Source organism: Ruditapes philippinarum, unplaced genomic scaffold (genome assembly GCF_026571515.1).
Source record: "Ruditapes philippinarum isolate M1 unplaced genomic scaffold, ASM2657151v2 ctg3514_1_1_1_1, whole genome shotgun sequence".
NCBI classification, from domain to species: Eukaryota; Metazoa; Mollusca; class Bivalvia; order Venerida; family Veneridae; genus Ruditapes; species Ruditapes philippinarum.
In genome coordinates, this window is record NW_026863038.1 from 26,923 (window position 1) to 52,141 (window position 25,219).

The window sequence follows — 25,219 nt, forward strand, 5'->3', positions numbered from 1 at the left end:
GTAAGTAAATATCGTTTGATACTGCTTTTGGCTCAGTATTTCTATGCCTGCAACAGGATCACAGAGCTTCACAGAATACTGAATGAGTATCTATCAGTTCGTCGTCTGCATGGTCACTTTGCAACGCAGTGCAACATAAGGACACACGATGCCTTTTATGTAAATCAATTTTTTTCCAAGTACTTTCAAAGATGAAATTCAAAGCAAATTTCTAGAGATAATATTCACAAAAGGAGTAGATAACAGAATGATGCAGAAATACCATGTCTGAAATGTAAAGTTAAGTTTTATCAAACTCGTAATCTTCATTTACCAAATTATCAGTTGTCGAGAAGTTTTTCTAAGAGATTTACCCATATAATGAAGGGACCATGTCTGCTCTTCCAGTTTGTGCTATTCTTCAGAATTTTGCTTTTAGAAGGACACAGGCGGTTGGCAAGGTAAGGTACACATAACTAAAAATTTCAATATATCAGGTCTGCTATTAGTTATATGTGTAGAAAGGTAGGAAACCAAATATCAGCCATGCCTGTGACTACTTTATAAAAGTGAGACAATGCATTGAGGAAAAACAAATAGGAGTGAATCGAAGTAGTTTTCTGGTAATTTAGTTCAAAAGTGTTAAATTGTTTCAATAGTGTAAGTATGTAAAATGAAATAATGAGGTATTTTATTGTACGTTATGCTGCAAACTATTTTCTTTGAGCAATAGTGGTTTCATTCAGATAAAACAGCGTAGTAAATTTGAAAAATACAAACAGATGTCAGATACACATTTTGGTAAACCACTTCTTAAAAAGTGCTCAGCATGAAAGATGCTTTACTAATGGCTGCCATTGATAAAGCCTCTGGAGAAATTTCATCTAATTAGCCAGCTACTGTCAACTCCACCAAAGGTGAACAGAGAGAACCTTTGAAACATCAAATCACAGAATTTGAGCTGTTGTGGTGTTTAAAAGTAGCAGCTTCTGATTTTTCATCTAAATCATGTGATCAGATTTTGGGACAATATTGAGGGGCAGGTGTATGCAGTATTTCTGAAAGTTTATAAATTTAGCTGATAGCGTAAGTGAAGCTCTGATTGAATTAGGCAATGATTTTGAAGTATACCTACCCATGATGTTTATACGTTTATCATCTGAACTGAATGCCAAAAATCCATACGTTTCATCATCTGAGCTGAATGCAAACAAATCCATTCACAGGAAAGTCAACGGCAACTCAGGTCTGCTTGACTTTGAACCTTATTATCTTCATACAGTGCACAATTGTTTGAAAATGTTTTAACTGTCGGAAGATATGACTTATTGGCATGCATCAATTCTTCAAGCAGCAGCCAATCAGAAGAGAAGATTTTTAAAGACCTTCATTTTGAGAATGACTTGGGACGGGAACCTGATCTTTAGACAGGTACCAAGCAGATGTTTGACATTGTTGCCGGCCAATTCAGTGGCAATTTAAAAGATGGTGATGAATTTTACAGCACCCTTCTACTTTGAAATGGACAATGGTTCCTGTTTTACGCTAGACATTTATTGATTATTGTAAAATCATTAAGTGTAAAGGTAATATTTCTTTAAATCAGTGCTAGATATTTTGCCTCAGAACTATACAAAAACTGTAACAAAAATTTCCATATATTTTGGTTGACAGGCTACGCTCCCTCGTACAAAAACCAGGAAAAAGGATGATCTCTCACCCTGAAAGGTACTCAATTTTTAACACTTACAAGTGCTATGGTTAATGATCCCGTAGAACCAGATATCCTAGCGTTTCGGTGATCTCTCTATAACTTGTACATCTCGAATATATTAACTGTATTTCACTTTTTGTGTGCAAATATTAAAAAAAACCATCATAATACATCATTGATATAATAAAAGGTTTAAAATCAATGAATAAAAAAGTATGGTTACCAGCGGGAAGTGTCCTGTATTTCCCTGTTTTAAAAGATGTCTTTGAACCCTTTGATGTAGTGGCTGTCACAAACACACTGTAGTACCATTACTCCTCAATATCACTATTTATGTAAAGTCTAGTATTAATATCATAATATAATATCATATTTCAAGCTAAAGTTTAAATCGGTAAATTGGCCATCAAATATATGATATATTTAAACAATTATAAATCTTAGTGCCACAAATTACTACAAATATCAAAACTAAAACAGTCATTCTTTTCTCTCTAAGTTTGATAAAGTTCCGAATTCCTTGCATTCAATTGTGAACATGTTGGTTAACAATAGTAAATAGTAGCTGCATTGAACTTTAAAAAGAGGCAAACAAGCTATAATAAACAAATCGTGGAAAGTTTATTACATATTAGACAGGTCTACATGTTAACCTTCTCATCTGTATTAACTAATTGGATAGACCTAAGAAACATTGTACAGTACATCAAGTAAAACAAACTAGCAGCTTAGCTATACATATCTAATTAAGACATTATTGGCATTGAACACAGCCCTTTTTATTAAATTATGAGTGAGGACAGTACTTGGTGTGCTTTTTTTCCTTTGTTTTGCACGAGTGAGATTCGTAGTGTTCATTAATAACGTTGAAACTGATGAATAATTAACAATATTTGGAAATATGTTGCTTTCCATGTCCGATATTATTAAATAAAGACATATTCGTTTATCGAACTGCATGTTACATAGAAATAATTGGCCGAAATTTGAAAAAGAATAAAACACAAATATTAAGAACCCTATGATATATAAATGTTGATTACGCTTTTTCTTACGAAAATTCATGATTCGATGTAAGAGATGTGTAAGACCAATAACGTTACCAAACGACAATTTGTTAGGATGATATATAATACGTATAAATATCTCTGATGTTGGACCTGTGTCTACATTTTCACGAACTTTGATTTCTTTGGCACATCTATTATTTAAACTTATATTATATTATAAGAAAAAAACACTTGTCAATATCGTTATAGAATCCGGCAAAATAGCAGAGCTATTTCATAATCCATTTTGCGGTGTAATTTTGATGTTTAGTTTTCATAAATAATCATTAACATCACTACAAACATAAAACTAAATATGTGGAAAATATTGTTCAGTTCTATCTGCCACACTCATGTTCAGGACAAAAGGTTAAAGACAAAGTCACATTGGACTGTAATGCAAGGCATACATTAACGTAAAACTAAGTCAAACTGAATTGACAAAGGACATCCACATTTTCTATGTGGATGTACCTTGATACCCGTAACAGATTGTTCCATGTAAATGGCTTTTGGAACTGTAAAAACAAAACATAAAACTAGTCATTAAATCATAGTGTATTGACCCATGGCCAGACACTTTAAACATTGTATTTAGTTGTGCATTGATGAGTCCTGCCTGTCATATGCATTGTGATTAATTTTTTAATCAATTTATCCCTTTTGTAAATTAACCATTTAGTTACGATCGAAGAATCATAAACATATGTTTGTATATTAAAAAGGTTGTGGAAAAAACGTAAAGCTGTAAAACTTTTTATTTACATCATTACATATCTAACGATGTGTCAATTAACTAACTGCAATGGATATCTATGGAATCTATCAATTTTGAACATGTTTTCAATAATTAGTTATAACCACCGCAGTACACAGACATGAGCAGTAGGTTTGTTTGTTTGCTTTTATTAGCCATACATTTATTTCCAGCACCACAAAGACAGTTTAATGTTTTAGTTAAGGAAATTAAGACAACGTCATCCACAGTGACCTGGGATATAAATGATTCAAGACCAGGCAAAACAAACTTCACAATTAAATTGATAGCTGACAGTCTAAAGAGTATACAGTAACAAGTATGTAACATTGTGAATTTAGTTTATCATTTAATTAAAAGCAATATCTATTGAAACTACAATGTAAATTAAAACGCCACTCGTGTTCGTAAAAGCATCATAAAAATCGTTGAAATATTCCCTCATTTTAAGCAGCTTGCTTCCAGAAGATAACAGAAAAACTACCGTTGAACTAATATTTTGAAATCCCTCTTCAAAAACATTATATAGTTGACAGGAATCGAAATGACACTTCAAAATGTCAATATTTTAACAGTATTGCTCTGAAAACAAACAGTTTGCTTTTCTGCTAACGGGAAAACCTTCTTTTTATGCTAAAGAATTCTTTCATCCGGTTTTTTCTTGTACCACGTACTTGTACAGAACTTGTGGTCCGGAACGAAAGGAATCCGGAACATTATCAAACTTAGAGAGAAAAGAATGACTGTTTTAGTTTTGATATTTGTAGTAATTTGTGGCACTAAGATTTATAATTGTTTAAATATATCATATATTTGATGGCCAATTTACCGATTTAAACTTTAGCTTGCTTATGATAGGAGCCTACTCAATGACAAAAACTGATATACGAGCATACCGGATACCTGGATTTTTCCTCGGATCAATGTAACATAGTAGATTATGCAAAGGAAAAGACGTTTGTCATCATTCTTTCTTGAATTGAGACGTCAGTTATAATTGATTTACACATTAAACCTATGTAGATAAGTAGTAACCGTTTACTTCATTAGGTAGGGGCTTTAAAGAAATAATGAAATATTTCAATATTTGTTCGATATTTGCATTAGAAACATTTGTTTATTGTAGATTTACATAAATAGTGATATTGAGGAGTATTGGTACTACAGTGTGTTTGTGACAGCCACTTCATCAAAGTGTTCAAAGACATCTTTTAAAACAGGGAAATACAGGACACTTCCCGCTGGTAACCATACTTTTTTATTCATTGATTTTCAACTTATATTAATGATGCATTATGTTGCTTTTTAACATTTGCAAAAAAAAAAGAAATACAAAAAATATATTCAAGATGTACAAGTTATAGAGAGATCATCGAAACACGAGGATATCTGGTCCTTCGGGATCATTGACCAAAGCACGTGTTAGTGTTGAAAACTGAGTACAATCATGCCGGTGCTCGGGCGTGAGGGTTGATGCATTTTTTTATTATCCCTCGTGTACAGACTTAATCAAACCGAGTAATTAATGAGTTCAAGGGATCACCCTTTTACAAATTTGTGTACGACGGAACGTAGCCCCCACAGGCTGTCAACCAGGTCTTATCAAAAAAAAAATTGACTAATATAGGAAATTTTTCGTTACAGTTTTTTATAGATCTGAGGCTACATATAGGAGTTTCTAGCAGTTTCATTTGCTGGCACTTGTTTAAACCTTTATATTTACTGATTTTACAATTATCATTATCAAAAATGTTTAGAGTAAAACAGGAAACCATTAACTTTGACTTTCAAAGTAGAAGGCTACTGTAAAGTTCATCACCATGTTTTAAATTGTCACTTGAAATGGCCGGCAACAATGTCAAACATCTACTTGGTCTAAAGATCAGGTTCCCGTTTAAGTCATTCTCAAATTGAAGGTCTTTAAAATCTTCTCTTCTTCTGACTGGCTGCTTTTTTGATGAATTGATGCATGCCAAAAAGTCAAATCTTTAGCATCACCTTTAAAACAGTTGATACCTTTTCTAAACCATTGTGCACTGTATGGGGCCAGCAAGGTTCAAAGTCAAGCAAACCTGTATTGCCATTAACTTTTCTGTAAATATATTTGTTGGCATTTGGCTCATGAGATAAGAAACGTATAAAAAGAATTAATGGGTATGTATACTTCATAAATCATTCCATAATTCAACCATAGCTTCAGTTACAATAACAGCTGTTGCATGGCTAAACTTATTATCTTTCAGAAATATTACAAACACCTATCCCTTAATATTGCTTCAAAGTCTTATCAGTATGCCCATTTGTCTTCATTGTTTTGTTGAAGTAGTTTTTCAAACGTAAGAACATACCCTAAATTTCCATCTTTCACTTCCTTTACAATTGCTTCGGTGTGAAATGGTCTTATGGCATCTGAAATGATGTATGGTGCCTTTGTTCTTGACACAGAAAACTACCTTGCATATTCTCACTTAAACATCTTCTAAATATCCGCCATGGCAATGACATCATCTAAATGAAAAATTAGAAGCTGCTACTTGAAAACAACACAACAGCTCAGATTCTGTGACTTGATGTTTCTAAGGTTCTCTCTGTTCACTTTTGCTGGGGTTGAAAGTAGCTGGTTTATTAGATGAAATCTCTCCAGAGGCTTTAGCAATTGCAGCCACTGGTTAACCATCTTTCATGCTGATAGTGTTTTACCAAAATTTGTAGCATAAAATGCAATAAGCCATCTTAGTATTTCCTTTCACATACTTAATTTAACACTATTGTCATTCTGTAAATTACCAGAAAGCTACTAATTCTCCTCAAGGCATTGTCTCACTTTTATACAGTAGTCTGTACTTTTAATACAGGCATGGCTGATATTTGGTTTCCTACCTTTCTACACATATAACTAATAGCAGACCTGATATATTGAAATTTCTAAGTTGTGTGTACCTAACCTTGCCACCCGACTGTGTCCTTCTAAAAACAAAATTCTGAAGAAAGGGTTATCCCTTTTTACTTTTTATGGCACAAACTTGAAGAACAGACATGGTCCCCTCATTATATGGGTAAATCTCTTAAAAACAACTTCTCTGGTTAATGAAGATTATAATTTTTATAAAAAGCATGGTATTTCTGCGTCGTTCTGTTATCTTTGCTACTCCTTTTGTAGATATTATCTCAAGAGACTTGCTTTGAATTTCATCTTTGAAAGTACTTGAAAAAATCTAAATAAAATTTTCATTGACATGAAAGGCCTGTGTCCTTATATTGCACTGCGTTGCAAAGTGAAAATGCAGATGACGAACAGATACTCAACAACATTGTGTGAATGTTTGTGATGCTGTTGCAGGCATTGAAATACTAAGCAAAAAGCAGTGTCTAAGCAATATTTACTCACTTCATTTTTCGGCAACAAATTTTCTAAATAATGTAGGATCATTTTTTTAATGCAGATGACATATAACGTGTTTCATCGTAATTATCATGTATCAGTATATAAACGTTATTTAACAAAAAATGCAATGACAACAATTTTAATACTGTATGTATATAAATATGAAGTGTGAAAGAAACAATGACAAATCGCTCATAGACACAAGATATATACAAAAGAGTATGTTTATTGCAGGTTTTAATGACACTAACAAACATGGGTCATTTTTATCATTTATTTATAATTTAATTAGTTTTTTTTTAAGTCCGATAATGATATCGTGAAATACATTACTATAAAATGAGAAAATTAAAACATGTAAAAACTTGACACAATTTAAGTATTCAATTGCAACGATAAACAATATAAACAGTTTTTTAACTGCACGCAATAGAATACACCCGTCAAACTACATTAGTTTTTAAAAAAAAATATTATATATGCCTCAGTCACAAATGACAAACGGCCCCGGGCGGTGTCTACTTTTTAAAAAAAAAATCGTAGTATCGGTCGGTGTCCATCTGACTATCGTGACAATCGGACGGCAACAGCAGAAAATGTTGTTCATCGGGCCGGCGCCGTCACATTTAAAGTACTACTTTAACTCTAACGGCGTCCGGGCGAAAAATGTTGGGGTCAGTGAGTTGAAAAAGTCATCTGGCGGGGATCGCCCCATCGACGGGCGGCGCCCCTTTCAACGCTTTTTTGTTTGTGTGTTTTGTTTTTATTTTTTTTGAACGGACGATTGTCTTTTTATACAAAACACCGATTTTAAGGCAACCGAGCGGACATCGCCCGAGTCCCGCCTGGCGCCCGAATAGACACCAGTTGGCGAACGGTATCGCCCGGTACCCGGACGATTCATGCAAAGGCACCGGGCGGTCATCGTTTTGTCGTACGTTGATCGCGCGGCATGAGTTTGTTGTAATTGCGGCTTGAGTCTTTTGTAATTGCCAAAAAAGAATCTGTAAACTCCCTTGGAATAACGTGAACTTAATGGCCGAGCACCAACACTGTTAATCACTACAAAAAAAAAACGATAACGATACATGGTAATGTAATTAAACAATACCGGTAGTTGTAATATTCCGACACATATAGTTCAGTTCAGTTTTCAGTTTTTATTTGGCAAATTGGCATATTTAACATACCTTTAGCCAATTTAACAAATACAAATGACGAATATGGCCAAGACATATAACATACATAGTTTACAAGATAAGCATATAAACATACAAACAAACGTGTACATTTTCAAAGTTTAAGAAGCAGCTTCCGTTTCTAGACATATCTTCCTTAACTGGAAAGCCTCATATATGTATTTTGCAGTTTTATACAGCTTACATTTACTACTACAAGACATAATATTAACAAATTTATGTACATTGGGCCATGAACAATTACCCAAATATTTAGCTCTCAAATCAACATATGCAGGACAAGTTAATAAAAAGTGATATTCTGATTCAATCATTTTTGTATTACACATTTTACAGATTCGCTCGTCTCTTTGTGAACCACTAAATCTTCCGAATTCAATTTCTAGCTTGTGCGAACACATTCTGAAACATGTTAAACATTTTTGTAATTTATCGTTTCTTATAATGCTCAGATATCTTTCATAACCAAAACATATTTTATACTTTCTATAGTAATCTAATTTAGACATATTCAATGTTGTCTCATTCCAAGATTGTATAAACTGATCTCTAATACGTTGTTTCATAGCAGGAAAATAATTTATATCTTGCCTAAAATTCACTAGAAGATTACTGTAGCCTAAATTGTCAATCAGTTGTTTAATCTTATACGCCCAGCAATTCACATTATTTCCATTGCTATGATCTAAATATAATCTATACATAGGTGAATCCTGATTTTTCATTATTTTTAACCAATATTTAATAGCTCTTTCTTAACAAATAACAGAAAGTGGGTACCAACCCAGTTCACCAAGAACAGCTAAATTAGGAGTTTGTTGTTTAACACCCAAAACAAGTTTACAAAATTTTATATGTATTTTATCAACTTCAGGAAAATCATAAATACCCCATACTTCAGAGCTATAGAGAATAATTGGTACAACCAAAGAATCAAAAAGTGCAAGCTTCATTTTTATATCAAAATTTACTTTATCAAAAAGAGACAAAAGTGAATTATATGCTTTAAGAGCTTGATCTGACAAAGCTTTAACAGACTTTTTCATGTTTCCTGTATAAGTAAAATTTACACCAAGATAAGTAAAATTATCTACTACCTCAATTTCTTCATCGTTAATTTTCCACACAAAATTATTTACTTGTCTTCTTTTCTCAAAAATACATATCTTTGTTTTATTAACATTTATTTTAAGGCCCCATTTTATAGAATAGTTATTAACAACATCTAACTGAGCTTGCAAAGATTCAGGGTTAGTTGTGAATAAAGCAATATCATCAGCAAAAAGAAGCATATACATATTTAACTGATTTAGGTCATTTTCAGTTAATAGGTTAAAATCAATATTTTCCTTAATGTCATTAACGAAAAGAATAAATAATAATGGCGAGAGTGGTTCCCCTTGTTTTAAACCTATAGCCACGTCAAAAAACTCTGAAAAATTCATAGCAGACACTTGTACACAAGATTTAACATTTGCATATATAGACTTAACAATATTAACCATTTTACAGCTGACACCTTGTTTTAAAAGCTTTACCCATAAGGCATCTCTAACAACTGTGTCGAACGCTTTTTCATAGTCAATGAATGCACAATACAATTTCGATTTATTAGTCAACACTTTTTGAATGATGGAATGAAGAAAAATATACAGTCAGCGGTAGAATGACTATCTCTGAAATTGTGTTTCATTTAATACATGATTTTGCTCACACCATTTATTCAATCTATTTCTAAGCAATAAAGAAAATATTTTACCTATAACATTCACAAGGGTAATACCTCGGTAATTAGAAGGATTTGTTACATCGCCTTTTTTTGTGAATTGGTACAATTATACCCTTACACCAAGCTTCTGGGTATAAACCAGAATCATAAATTTTATTAAAAATAGAAACAAGTATGGGGAGATAAAACTATTAGAATCGATGAAAAAATCAAGCTACATTCCTGTCATAATCGCAACTTTTGCCCCTATTCATAGATGCAATTGTTTTTGTAACCTCTTCAATATCAAAAGGACGATCAAGCTCATCAATGTTTACCTCCTCATACCTCACTTCATGTACATCGTCAAATGAAAAGTCATTTTGCATTGTATTAGAAATATTCTTAAAATGTTCTACGAAATCATTTGTACTCACATCTGATGATTTAGATTTTTTTACTATTTTTAAACTTATTTATGTACTTCCAAAATTTCCTTGGACTTTTCTTACTCATATCATTTAATTTGGACCTCTCTTTAATATAATATGAACGTTTAACAGCCCGTTTAATAATTGAATACTCACTCCTACTTTTAAGAAAATTAACTTTGTTTATTTCAGTTTTATCAAAATAAAAAATTCTCTTATTGCGTTGAAAAATAGCCTTAGCACTTTTACACTGTTCATTAAACCATGGGGCTTTCTTCTTTTTAATATGTTTTCTTTTTTGACTTGTGTAGGTTCGACCATTCAACCTAAAAGATATATCATATACTGTCTTTGAAAATATATTTATACATACATTTAAATCAATTTCACCTGTGTTCAGTTTATGTGACAACTCATCAAATGTATATCTATTTTCCTCTAATAAAATTTGCAACTGTTCTTGGTCTGTATTTTCCCATACAATTTTATCATACGTAAAAATATCAGTCATATAGAAAAAGTTATTTTCAATATTCATAGAAAAAGATACTGGGCGGTGATCGGAAAATTCAGTAAAACTATGCACATTCATACTCGATATACAAGGAAAATTAGTGTAACTCGTTATGAGATAATCTACAACACTAGCTGCATTTTTTTTTGCTACTCAAATTATGACAGGTAAATTCACCTCTCTCAAGGCGACCATTTGCAATAATAATGTCATTTTCTTTACAAAGGGATATCAGACGATTACCAAATCCATTTACATGATTATCTTGAGAAATGCGTGCAGGAATATCAATTACGGACTGGTTATTCACGGGTAAATCGATATAACGGTCAAGATTAATATCTTGCACGAAGTCGGGTTTTTGACCTGTCCTTGAATTGAGGTCACCTGTCAAAATACGTCACCAAGAAAACTATAGTGCCCTATGTCAGTATTTAACTGTTCGAAAAAATCGAATTGATATAAGTTAGAACTAACATTTTTATATACATTAGATTCTTCAGGGGGTATATAGCATGTGCAAAAATAAAGGTCATTAAATGTCCCAAAATGTTCTTTCTTTAATTTAAACCAAACAATACCGTTTGAATTTAAGCTTATTGGATCAATTTTATTTCGATACTCTTCCTTATAGTATATTATAACTCCTCCACTAAAACGCTTCGCTCTACGGTTTGTTTTTGGTCTCGCACAAACAAAAGAGTAATATCCATCAATATCAATGTTTGCTGTTTTGGAGTTCCATGTTTCAGTCAACAATAGTATATCATATGATTTAACGAAATTCAAAAAATCTGGATCGTCTAGTTTATTCTTAATCCCCTGAACGTTCCATAATAAAAAGCTAAACTGCTTAGTCTTTGCGATTGTCGTTATGAACCGCAGAAATAAAGTTCAGGCATAAAAAGTACTTATACGGTAGGAAAATATAGAAATTATAGGAGGTATATCAGAATATAAAATTCTGATCCCAAATATATCGACCTGCCCCTAGTATAAATCAGAGTGCCAAATGTTTTGATGGTTTTCTCTTTTGTATTATAGGTAATTAAAACAACACTTCCCTGTCGTCACAATATGAAACCCCAAAATAAATAAACAAAATCAATGTTCGAGCATCTGATTATGATCCTTTTCTCTGTCTTCATAATAAGTAAACCACAGATAAAATCCAGCCAATCAACGAGCATGAACTATTTCAATCTCCGACAGACAGTGTGGTAACTGGAATACTACTTCAGTTTACGCACTGTGCATTTATATAGGTAATCGATTTAACTCTGAAACATATGTTCAATAGTATGATTCAAGTATGGTGCTCATGTATTTATAAGATTAATGGTAAATAAGTAATTCCACTCTTCGTGATTGTGAAAGTCAGTATTCTGTTTATTTATTGTAATGTTCTCCGTTGAAATTTTTGTATTTACTCATTCTTATTATATCGTGTAATGTTCACCCTTTAAATATGTGTTAATTGTTTTGTGTAATGTTCAGTCTTTTAGATTGAGTATATATGCAATCAGTAAGTAAGTATTTCTTGTTATAGTTACACTTTAAAACTTAGAATGGAAGTTTTCTTATCGTAGCGTTTAATGTTCACTTAATGTCTTAAAATGTACATGCTACGTTACAAAGGTTCTAAAATACAAATTAACACATATATTTTTAGCAATATTTATAATAATACAGATTTGTGTTATTCAATTTAGCTCATGACAAATTAACCTTGATATGGGAGTCTTCTTTTGTTATGGCATACAAAGTAAATGTAAATGTTAAAGAAATAAAAGTATGATATATATGCATATATTTCAGCACCAGGAAAAGTTTCAAATTTTGTTCTCACAACCAGTCCTGGTGGAAATTATACAAGGATGAAGATAAGCAGGCAAGCCCAAGACATATTGCTACAGAATAGTGTGATAAAATCATAAAGCTTTTTGTATTTTCAAGACCAAAAACTTGTTAGTTTTCATGAACATTTTCCATAGCTAACTGAAGAAAACACAAAAGGAAAATTTTATGTTCGGCATACAGTTATACATTTTTTCTTCTTTGTTGAAATAATTTCTTTTTCCTTAAAACATTTTAATACGCAATGAACTGATAATTTCAGTACAAATAATTAATATGTAATGAAAAATATAATTGTAATGTTCAGATTGTCAGAAGTGTTATGTCTTTAATCTTTAATATACATAACTTGTTGCATGCCATTTCAAACCAACGTTAGCCTTGTTTATATTAATATCATATGACTACCTCATAAACGTTACAGTACATTTGTCAATTCCAAATTTAGATACTGCTGCAAGTTATTTCAGATAAGGTTTTAAACCTTTTATATCGAAACAGTAATAAAACTGTAGGAATTTTGTAACGTTGACAATACATAGTTTTAAGCATATACTGATAAACTGACTGGTACTCCTTCCCTTATTTTCAGGAAAATAGAGATGTAAAAATATTTGATCACCAACTTTCTCAACTGTATTATTATGAAACGTTCGTCAATGTTATTCCAGAAGAGTCATATACATTTGAGGTTTGTGACCGTCTCATGTTTGATGTCTTGTTCACATGATTTCTTACTCGTCCAAAATACTTAAAACTTTCAAATACATAAATGTATGGCTTTTGTAACCGGTTTCTCCCATTTTCCATTGCTTTCATATATATTTTTGGTCTTTCGAATTCACATTGTTTTGCCGATTTTATGAATGCGAGCTAAATCAATATGAAACCTTAATGTTCCAACATTTTTTTTCAGTGACAAAAGTTACAATTGTAGTTTGAAAAGGAAAAATTTTTTACCTGAGAAACTTTTATTGGAGTCTTTGTCGGTATTTTTAGAAATGTATTCAAATGACTTCTCTCGCTCATTTTACCTGTGTAATTTATCATTTGTTCATCATATGTAAGAAGGATGTTACATTTTTGAATTATAAATGGTGATAGCTTGAATATCAGTGTGAAATTTACTTGATAGTTGACAGAAGGAATGTGATAACAATTTTGTACGTTCCAGGTTAAAGCAGTAAATGATCAAAACATGACTGGAGAAAAATACACAGAAACACAGATTGTCCCTGCAGGAAGTAAATCATTATAAAGTATACTTGCTCAAATTCAATCATGTATTTTTAATCTTTTATTGGATGTAGGACACACTTTGGTCAATGTTGATCCTAATTAGGGAACAGCTGTTTGAATGTGAATGCACCATTCCAGTTGAAAAGCGCAGGAAAGTAAGAACATATATAGTGCCCTTAATCATATTTGTATTTCCAAGTTCATGTTAGGGATCATGCATTTGACAACCCGGACCGTAGAGGAAACGGCGGAAACTAAGAGTCATAATATTTGACCTCGATGCATCACCGAAAGGAAATTTAGCGATGTGCAGGGAATTCCATAAATGTGATGAATCCAGCCAAAATATCACATGTGTCAGACATTTACTTTTTCAACTGGAATGGTGCATTCACATTCAAAAATACTTGACACTTAGTAATAACCCGCAATAAATTGTTGAACGTGGATTATTCTATAATAATTATGGCTGAAGTAATTTTTAATGGAAGGAAAATGAAAGCGGACCTCGGACATATATTTGTACGAGCGTATATATAATAATTGATATCGCTTTAAACATCAAATAAACACGTTTCTCAGATGTCAAAGTAAGAAAAAAACCGTACTCAATTGAAAAGTGCGTTATGTCAAATTAAACTCTTAAAATATACAAAAATGGTATCGGGCCCACCAAACTGCGTTGTAATCGAATTCACCGCCGTCTACGACGAAAACATTTTTTGTCATTTATTTTACAAACATGCAATAATAATTATCATTCATTCGATGTGATGCCGTTGTATTACATTTGTATGTGTTTTAACCAAAATTAGGCAAAAGTGGCGTCCTCTCATCAAACTCTACAGAAGTGTTTGCATAAACGGCAATGAATTACACCGTGTTCGTGTAATAGGTTGAAAGAGTACATTTGTTGGCTCAAGTCTCACTGAGTGTTTCCAGTAATACATTAAAACGTAAAACAAAATTCAGTCATATACTTACCGACAACAGCAAACGGCCGTATTGTATCCTCCGCTTCTGCGGCGAATACTCCACCGCCGCTACGATGAACCCACCGCTTCTGCGAAAGCTATGGCCAGTGTGAGTAAGCCGTTAGTAAAAATACTACCTCTAAATATCAACCTCTAACCAAAACTGAAAATAAGCTCATACCCCGGTATTGTTATTTAACTTTTAGGGCAAATGTGCTTACTCTTCGACATATTGCTTTGTACTTTTTAAAATTAGTTTTTACTTGAAATATCCCGAGAATATATACATTTATTAAATATGTCAGTTTTCTTAAAGTTTACACTTTAGAAAATAAAGTTGAAAATATATAATGAACAAGAAACCTATTGCTTTTGAGGTCACTGTGTCAAAGGTCAAGGTCACAGGGGTCTTGACTATAAAAAGCTTGTCCGCCCAATAACTTAAGAAACCTTTGACTCACAGTCTTTATATTTTGCATAGAGGTTAATCATGATCAGTAGATGACCCCTATTGATTTTGAGGTCAGTGGATCAAAGGTCAAGGTCAAAGGGGCCTTGACTATAAAAAGCTTGTCTGCCCAATAACTTAAGATTCCTTTGACTTACAGTCTTCATATTTGGCATGGAGATTAGTCATGATTAGTAGATGACCTCTTTTTTATTTTGAGGTCACTGGGTCAAAGGTCAAGGTCAGAGGGACTTTGACGTCAAAAAGTTTGTCCGCCCAATAACTTAAGAATGCTTTGACCCACAGTCTTCATATTTTGCATGGAGGTAACGTATAGTGATTTTAAGGTCACTGGGTCAAAGGACAAGGTCACATGGACTTTGACTTCAAAAAGTGTGTCCGCCCAATAACTTAAGATTCCTTTGACCCACAGTTTTCATATTTGGCATGGATGTTGATAATGACCATTAGGTGACCCCTATTGATTTTGAGGTCAATGGGTAAAAGGTCAAGGTCACAGGGACCTTGACTTAAAAAAAGCTTTTCCCCTCAATTGCTTAAGAATGCCTGTCAGCAGTGTATTGATTTTGACATTTTTACATTTGAAGCATGTAGAAAACATAACTTAGCAATGCACTGGCTTAGTAATCTCAGATTTGGCAGGGAGGTTTTCCTTGAGCAGCTCTAAATGGCCACTGTTGATTCTGACAAAGTGGTATGCGGGGGTATTCACGCCATGACAGTGGCAGTTCTAGTTATGAAATAATTTGAGCACATTATAAGGACATTCTGATTCCAACAATGTATACCTTTTTTCATTTAAAGAAAGATAGTATAGATTATTTTAAATATTAAACATTGTCTCTAATGATGGTTTTAAATTGTAAATGTGTTTTATGTAAATTAATGCTTAATGGAAAAGTTAGTTTTTATAAAAAATAACTGTACCTGTATTTGTGAAAAGTAACTGTGAGTGTAACTGTATTTTTAATTTTATATACAACTATGTAAATGTCTAAATTTTTATCAAGTGAGAATACTTTTATCGTGAATCATTTATTATACATATGGCATTTGTACTTAACCCACAAATTCATTACACATTACTGCATTATGGCAAAGTTTATATGTTGTTCATCCGTTGTATAGAAATATAAAAATGATCTACTTCTGTTCCTACTATTTAGTGTTGTATTAATACGGTGGCATAGCATTTTTCATGAATTCAATCTTTGTTTCCTTTAAGGCATGCTTTTGGATATAAAATTGATTTTCTAAATATTTGGAAAAATTCAAAATGTCAGCATTGGAAAAATTGGATGTTGTTTTTATGCCGCAACCACTTAGGGGTAGAGGGAGTCATGTACAATTATTTTTTTTTTAACTTGGAGTACTTGTTGACTGACAAATTTGAAATGCATTTCTTTGGGCAGATACTCTGAAAGTTGCTTTAATAAACCATCCAGCTCTGAGAAATGTGGAGTGTGCTGTCTGCGGGCATGTTTTGTTTTAGTTTGTAGTAGCTCTTTTGTTTGAAAATGGAATCTATTTTTTTGAAGTTTAAGTCAACTTACTATTAACTTATTGCTACTCATTTATGTTTGCAAACATTTTTCAGTATCTGACCCTCCTGATGGATTCCAATCAACAGAGGTCACCAGTCGAAACATCTCTATTAAATGGACTGAGCCTATCAACTCACACAGTGAAGAAATCTATGGATATGTTATTCAGCTGAAAAACCAAGACACGTGTGTGGAAGAAATAGTTTATAAATGTTTAACCCCAAGTTGCCGGGGAACTTATGAGGTGAACATTATTCATGTTCATTTAGTGCTTTGGTTTCTTTCCAATTTGTAAATAATGTTTTTTTAGACTTTTGTAATAGTATTCCTAGCAAAGGTCTTTTGCAAAAAATATGTTAATATTGAGATTGACCATGAGAAAATTATATTTATAATCGGATAGTCTCAATAAAAAAAAGAATTGTCAAGTTACCTTAATTAAATTGAAAAGAAACATTTGTCTCAGGAAATCAATGAAATATTGTATTATGACCAAAGATAAAAATCAAACACATACACAAGAAATAAAAACAAAATCAATTTGACTTCTGTATAACTTATCTAACGTTAAAATAACTGTACATCAAAATTACAAAAATAGTTCAACTGAATGGGTATCTAGGACAGCTCTATCTTCTGCTTAGGCGTATATTTATGTGTTTATTTAAAAAAACAACTTAAGTTTGATTTATCTTTCTCTGCCTATCATCTCATGCTGGAGATTAAGAAATATTTTTAAACCATTCGGACAAACTTTTTGAAGTCAAAGTCCATGTGACCTTGTCCTTTGACCAAGTGACCTTAAAATCACTATACGTTACCTCCATTCAAAATATGAAGACTGTGGCTCAAAGCATTCTTAAGTTATTGGGCGGACACACTTTTTGATGTCAAAGTTCCTGTGACATTGACCTTTGACCCAGTGACCTCAAAATCAAAAAGAGGTCATCTACTAAGCATGACTAATCTCCATGACAAATATGAAGACTGTAAGTCAAAGTAATCTTTAGTTATTGGCCAGACAAGCTTTTTATAGTCAAGGCCCCTCTGACCTTTGACCCAGTGACCTCAAAATCAATAGGGGTCATCTACTGATCATGATTAACCTCTATGCAAAATTTGAAGACTGTGAGTCAAAGGTTTCTTAAGTTATTGGGCGGACAAGCTTTTTATAGTCAAGACCCATGTGACCTTGACCTTTGACCCAGTGACCTCAAAATCAATAGGGATCACCTTCTGGTCATGATCAACCCCCAAATATGAAGACTGTGGGTCAAAATGTTTTTTTAAAACTTTTTGAAGTCAAAAGTCCATGTGACCTTGACCTTTGACTCAGTGACCTCAAAATCAATATGGCTTATCTAGTAATCATGACTTACCTCCATGCCATATATGAAGACTGTGGGTCAAAGCATTCTTAAGTTATTGGGCGGACAAGCTTTTTATAGTCAAGGCCCCTGTGACCTTGACCTTTGACCCAGAGACCTCAAAATCAATAGGGATCACCTTATGGTCATGGATGGTATTGATCACTCCTGATTCATTGAAATCATGCCAGCGGTTTGACCTCATGAAAGCTGGACAAGATTTTAGGCCGGTTTGCACAGGTGCAAACCCGGGTTATAAAATGGAGAAGGTCGGGCAGCGGGCAGACGTATGGCCAGGCGAGCGGGGAAAATATTTTTGCAACAGTTTTCTCAGCAACTACTTATCATAGCCTCTTGATATTTGGTATACAGTAGGGATGTCATTTGGAGTCATTCGGAGTCCGGATATCCGAACGTTCGGATCACGATTCGGTGTCCGGATCCGATTTTCGGAACCGGATGTTCGTAAAAAATATTTCGGAATATTGAGAAAATGTGATAAATAAACATGCTTTGATATAATCGACGTAGACATGGTGTTGACACCATATTGTATATTGTACCTTAGTTTGACAATACACATCAGAGTCTCTGCAGACCACAAGAAAATCAATAATTACGAGTCAGGTATGACACATGTTAATACATGTATATATTAAACACTAAACAAATTTAAGTTTTGTAGGATTTAAGATGATATTCTTAGTCCCGTGCGATTGTCATCGGCAACGATGTTACATTTTTATGTCCAAATTTAATTAGGCTTTTATTTATATATATATTTCAGCTTACCGACCCGTCGACTCCTTATTTTGAGAAAATGGGTCAAAGACAGAAAAGGCCGGGTTGCATTTGTACACCAAATATCATGAGGCTGTTATGTTACAAAAAAAATTTACCATTGACCCATTAATGTCGAAAATTTAATTAAGTGGGTAAACAGGAAGTGGATGAGCTACACACATAAAATCGAATCCCACGGTATGGGACCATGTGTCAATGCTGTATGCCAAATATCAAGAGGCTGTGATAAGTAGTTGCTAAGAAAACTGTTACGAAAATTTCCTACCATTGGCCATTAATGTCGAAAAATTTAACTAATTTAACTATGTGGATAAACAGGAAGTGGATAAGCGACAGACCTGAAATCTAATCCCACGGTATGGGACCCATCGTCGGATACCCACGATTGATAAACATGTCACATAACATGCAATCAACCGTGGGTAAAATGAATCGATTTGCGTCGATATACAGCAACAGGTGCGTAAAATATCTACCAATGACATCGCGTTTAACAAATCTATATTCTTCAACAGCGGAGGTAAAAAACAATAAGAAAAAAACGGTTAAAAACTGTTGCACGTGTCTTGCTAAAATCATTGGCAAAAACTATCGCCAAATCAGTTCTTCTGCAAGCAGATATCAATCATAAAGGAAAAATCACGCTGTAAAAGTAAATTATCTATACTTTCTTGCTGGAAATCGTTTATTTTTTCGATGTTAAACTTTTTACGTCGTCTATGGTTGTCGCAATATTGTCTGTAATAGGGCCCGTAAGTCTCGTTTACTTTCACTTTCGATTTACCACTTCCGGGTACATCGGCAGACTTATTTACCGTTACGCATATAGGTAACCCGAAGAACTCGAGGGATATAGAAGTTAAATTTGTTTCGGTCCTCTTCAGATTTGAAGGAATGGATAGCACGGGTCAAAAAATGCAGGTAGGTCAATTATCTAACGGAAAAACGAGGTATTTATAGAGTTTAATAAAACTAGTTTATTTTCGGATAGTGACAATTGTTTCGGATGTTTTGTCAAGGTAGTGAATTCTAGTTGTTTAGCTTTTAGTATTGTTTTAAAACTACTGATGTGAGAAATTAATTCAAACCATTTTAACTTATTGAAATAAACAATGGAGAAACACTTTAATTCTAGTGTATATTAAAGTTATACAAAATTCGCACATTGCACAGTAATTCGGATATTTTTTCCTTTCCATTTTATTCTTATTCCTTTTTCAATTATATATACATGTTAATATGGTACCTAGCAAATAATGATTGAATTAAAAAATATAATATTTGATTAAACCATTTCAGATGTATAGACAAGGAGGTATATGACAAGTATAGAATATACAGTTGTTCAATATGGACCATTAATCAACTGTTTGTACTGCCTATGATCCTGAAATATCTGTACATCAAAGGTAAATACATGTAAAATAATTGATTAATTTTAGTTGAGATCGGAAAGATAAACAATTATCAAAATATATTATTATAATTTAATAACTTGGATTTCACTGCATGATAATTGATAAGTAAATAAAACATTAAAGATAGTCATGTTTCACATTCAAGAAGATCAATATTTTTGACTGTTATATATTATGTGTTGTTGTTTATCTTTAATGTTTATTTACTTCAAATATGAAATTTTTCTGTCAATCATGACCAGCTTATTAAATGTAATGTAAATATCATTTCTAGTGTCTTACACTTGTAACAACATATTTATTGATTTTTCATTCTGCAGATAAAAAGGGAAAAGATGAAGGAGGATTTGCCCATGAAGACCTTTATTGCAACTACCATCTTCCAGTTCCTTAATTTGAGAATGATATCAGAGAACACACAGTTACAGTGAAATATTAGTTTAATATAATTAAGCCACTGAAAATAGTCAAATATACTTTCCTGAAGAAGATGAATGACATCCAGCACAGAAATCTTAATGTATAAAGAGTATGATTTTATGGTGTTTGACACTATGATCTTGTTAACATGTTAATGTCACAATGATAGAAACAGAGTAAAATATCCACATTTCATTGCAGTTTTAAGTATTAAAACTAGATACTCTATATATACTAAAGCTGATAACACACCAGAGATAAGGTTTTTTCATGGAATCACAGTAGAGTCATATGACATTATGGACATTAAATGACAATGAAGTAAAGATTAGCAAAAATATTATATATCATCTACTACTAATATTGTGAGGCAATCATTGATAAGATCACAAATTTGCAATCAAAGCTTTGATATCAAGTTGAACATTTTTCAATTAGAATATGATTTATAACTGTATGATAATTTGTTCATGTTAATTTTCAAAGTCTTTACATTTGTAAAAGGAAATATTCTTATTCTTGTATCAGTAGACATTCACAGTGTAAAGTTACATTGTCCAAATAACTAATAATAATTCCAAGTGCTTTCCTGAAGTTTTTCTTCCACTGGAAAATCAGTGTGATATATATGCTAAGCAGTGCACTATAAATTATGTAAAAATAAAAGTTTATTAAACTTATGAACTGTTTTTTTTGTTTCTACTATTTGGCATATATTTATAGCAGTGATTGATCATAAGAGTTCATCTGCAAAATAAGTGTCACTGTGTACTTTAATTCTCTAACAGCAATGGCTAGATTGCTTGAATATGCAAGCATTGCCTATATTAAATACTATGCATGTCATTTGAATTTTGTCTGTCCCGAAATCGAAACAGACACTATCTAAATAATATTGATGAAAAGTTCTTGACAGCTCTTCAATGACTACATTTACACATATGTACATGGACAAAAGTTAAAAGCATTGTGTGTTGTTTTTTTTTTTTTTTTTTTTTTTTTTTTTTTTTTTTTTTTTGAAACATTGACAATTTTGAAACAGTTCCAATTGGTATATTAATGTGATATCAGTGATGTAATTGTTTGTATCAAGTGCAAACCCTAAGTTTTGCATGTATTGTATAGATAATTCACTTTTTGTCAAATGTCAACAGGTTCAATACATTATAAAACAGGTAATTTGAAACCCAAAGAAGTATATGGTATGTAATAACTACCCCTCTGATACTAAAATCTTCAAGGAATGCAGAATTGCAAGTCTTCTCCAATTAAGAGAGAGACTTGCGCTTACAAGGGCTAGCAAGCTAGTGTTTTGCTACAGAATACTCAACACAGATGAATTGCATTAATATTGTTTACTCTGGTATTACTACCTGCCATGCACAATGCAAATCATGGCTTTTCTAAGAGCAGTGAAAGGCTATAACTGGAAGGAATTTTACACATCTTGCCTCAGAAACAAGTTTTTCTTTGAGATGATTTTTATGATATTTAAATAATGGTTAAAGATTACATTACTTTTACAATTGCAGTGATCATAGTGATAATATGAAATGAAACTCATTCAAGATAGAAACATTGTAATGCTGAACATTTTTTTTTACCATTCCTGTTAATTTACAAGTCTATTTATAACAAATTTATCTTAACTGTTTTGAAACTACATGATGCCTGGTTGAAACTGTTTTGGGCAGCCATTTGCAGAAGATAAATTATCTTTGAATAATTAAGTTAATACAAAGTTACAAATGACAGGTTATTTATTTCTAATAAAGACAGGTTATTTATTTCTAACAAAGACAGATATTTTGTTTAACATTTTTACACTGACATATATCTTTGAAGTGTCTTCAACCTTAGTTTTTATTAGAATACAAACATTCAGTCAGACAGTTTACACAAGACATGGAGCTTTAAGAAGCTTTAATTCAGTCAAAATCTGTAATGGACTGCCATGTCTCAACCACTATGTACTCCAAGACTGTGTATGGACATTTCCTTTCAACTATGCCTGGTGGTATCACTATTTGATTTTTAATCTGATGGTGAACACTCCAAAATAAATCAAGAGCCATGACAAGTACTCAAGATCCAACCATGAAATCACATACCTGTATATAAAGAAAATTAATCATGAGTTGAAAGCAATAATAATTGGTCAGCTATAAATTTCAATCATTATCAAATTGTCATGAATAGAAAATAATGTTGAAAAGGAAGAAACACTTCTTGGTGTCCAAGTTTTTGTAGATTTGCTTTGACAACTGATCTTTAAAAAATGTGATAGTGACTAAGTTCTTTTAACCATTTACTGAACATGATTTAACTAAAAAATATGACCTACTTACTTGAGAAAAATACTTTAAACAGTATTTAACATGAATTAACTACATATGCCATACTGTTTGTTTATTTAGCTACACTGTAATTATTTACAAAAACGAGAACATTATATGTTATACAATATTATTTTTTTTTCATTAATGTAGTTTAAGTAGCTTTTAGTATATATTTCTTACCAAAACGATTTTACAGCAGAGCATGCATGTGGATTTACAATGGATACTGACGTCTTTCATCTCACCACTGTCCTCAGTCAAAATATCTACAGGAGCAAAATATTTCATTGAATTTTATGACAATTTAAATTGGTTATATACAGCTTGACTGTTTGTGCTTTATAAAGATAATAATTATAAATAAATAATATTTTCAGCTGGTAGAAAATATATTCAACTAAAACACACTGATAATCATATTGAAACGTTTATCCGAAATATGCGCTGTCCGAAATTTCTAAACATTATATACTTCTGAGAGATAATCAGGTAGCGCTATAGAAAATTGATAAAATCAAATTCACCAGTCTGGTGTCAGATGCGAATGATGTTGTATCTAAAAACAAATTTATTAGATTTACATGGAAATGAAAATATTACAACATTGATTAGAATAAACTGAATTTGAAATGACACACCCACCTGAAGATTATACGAAGTTGTCTTTCATTGATACTTGTTCACAAGATGAAACCATTTGCATTTCGTTACAAAACAAAAAACTCTGCCAATTTCCACATATCATTTGCTTTTCCATGTAAGTTTTACTTTCCTACCGGCATACAAGTATTACCCAATATAGATAAGCAATGTTGTTGATATTTGTTTGTACCCGGAAGTGCAAAATATCGTGAAATCTCGCAAGTCACATGACGAGACTTACATACCCTATACCGAACGTCGTACAGAACGAGCGTTTTGATTGGTTTTAATCGCCTCATGAAATCGTCAGGCAGCCAATGAAATAGCTGCCTTTGACACACCTCTAATCGACTGAATATCGGCAAAAAATCCCACGGCTGATGAATGATAATGGTTCGGCCGTGGGTATCCGACGATGTATGGGACCATGTGTTAATGCTGTATGCCAAATATCAAGAGGCTGTGATAAGTAGTTGCTGAGAAAACTGTTACGAAAATTTCCTACCATTGACCATTAATGTCGAAAAATTTAACTAATTTAACTAAGTGGATAAACAGGAAGCGGATGAGCAACAAACCTGAAATCAAACCCCACGGTATGGGACCATGTGTCAATGCTGTATGCCAAATATCAAGAGGCTGTGATAAGTAGTTGCTGGGAAAACTGTTACGAAAATATTTTCCTCGCCCGCCGCCCGCCCGCCCGACATTCACCATACTATAACCCGGATTTGCACCAGTGCAACCCGGCCAAAAATGAAAAATCTGCAGAAATAAAATAATCAAACCAAGAAATGCACTTACGAATAATAATAGTTTAATTATCACATCTTTTATTGAAATTGATACGATAATTATCCGACAAAATAACTTTCTCCTTTAGTATAAATCTAACATGTGCATTTTTTTAAAACAATTTTTTTCACAGTTTTTTTTCACTTATGAACACATTAATGTAAATTTCGGCGACTTCTTTGATGATTCGAATCAAACAGCCAGGGCTACATGTTGGTAAACATCAAAGATTTGCAGATTATTTTGAAAAGCCGGCTAGGCAGTCTGTCAATTATATGCGTGTTATTGAACAATGGAAACATTATATTTATTTTTACGGGCCTTATTTTGTTTTCACAAATGTGAGTGAGTGTTATTGTGTTTAATAGCACTAATTGAGAAATTGAGACAATCGGCGATGAATTTCATTTTCATTTCATTTGAAAAATTGAAATCGTAAGTACCATATGCACTCAATTTATCGATAACAGTCATATTCTATATAGAAACAATAAAATCAATAACGAAAATTTTTTGACACGGATATCCGGATGGCCGTTTCGGCTCCAGATGACATCCCTAGTATACAACATCAACATGTGGTCCCATTCAGTGGGTTACAGTTTAAGGTCTATC

General features: G+C 32.5%; 1 protein-coding gene and 3 long non-coding RNA genes across 4 annotated transcripts in view; 2 read left to right on the forward strand and 2 right to left on the reverse strand.

Annotated features, from left to right (window-relative positions):
* LOC132720969 (titin-like) overlaps positions 1 to 25,219 on the reverse strand; it is a gene marked incomplete at its 5' end in the record, with an annotated part of 58,143 nt that overhangs the window by 10,075 nt on the left and 22,849 nt on the right. The gene's annotated exons all lie outside the window — the stretch shown is intronic.
* Positions 12,583 to 13,849, forward strand: LOC132720972 (uncharacterized). Its single transcript, XR_009624408.1, has 3 exons — positions 12,583 to 12,703; positions 13,186 to 13,284; positions 13,768 to 13,849. It is a non-coding gene; the product is annotated as an uncharacterized LOC132720972 (long non-coding RNA).
* Positions 19,728 to 21,508, forward strand: LOC132720970 (uncharacterized). The gene is made up of 3 exons (XR_009624406.1): positions 19,728 to 19,911; positions 20,290 to 20,399; positions 20,729 to 21,508. It is a non-coding gene; the product is annotated as an uncharacterized LOC132720970 (long non-coding RNA).
* LOC132720971 (uncharacterized) lies at positions 22,571 to 24,057 on the reverse strand. The gene is made up of 3 exons (XR_009624407.1): positions 23,810 to 24,057; positions 23,348 to 23,433; positions 22,571 to 22,939 (listed from the first exon to the last, which is right to left on the reverse strand). It is a non-coding gene; the product is annotated as an uncharacterized LOC132720971 (long non-coding RNA).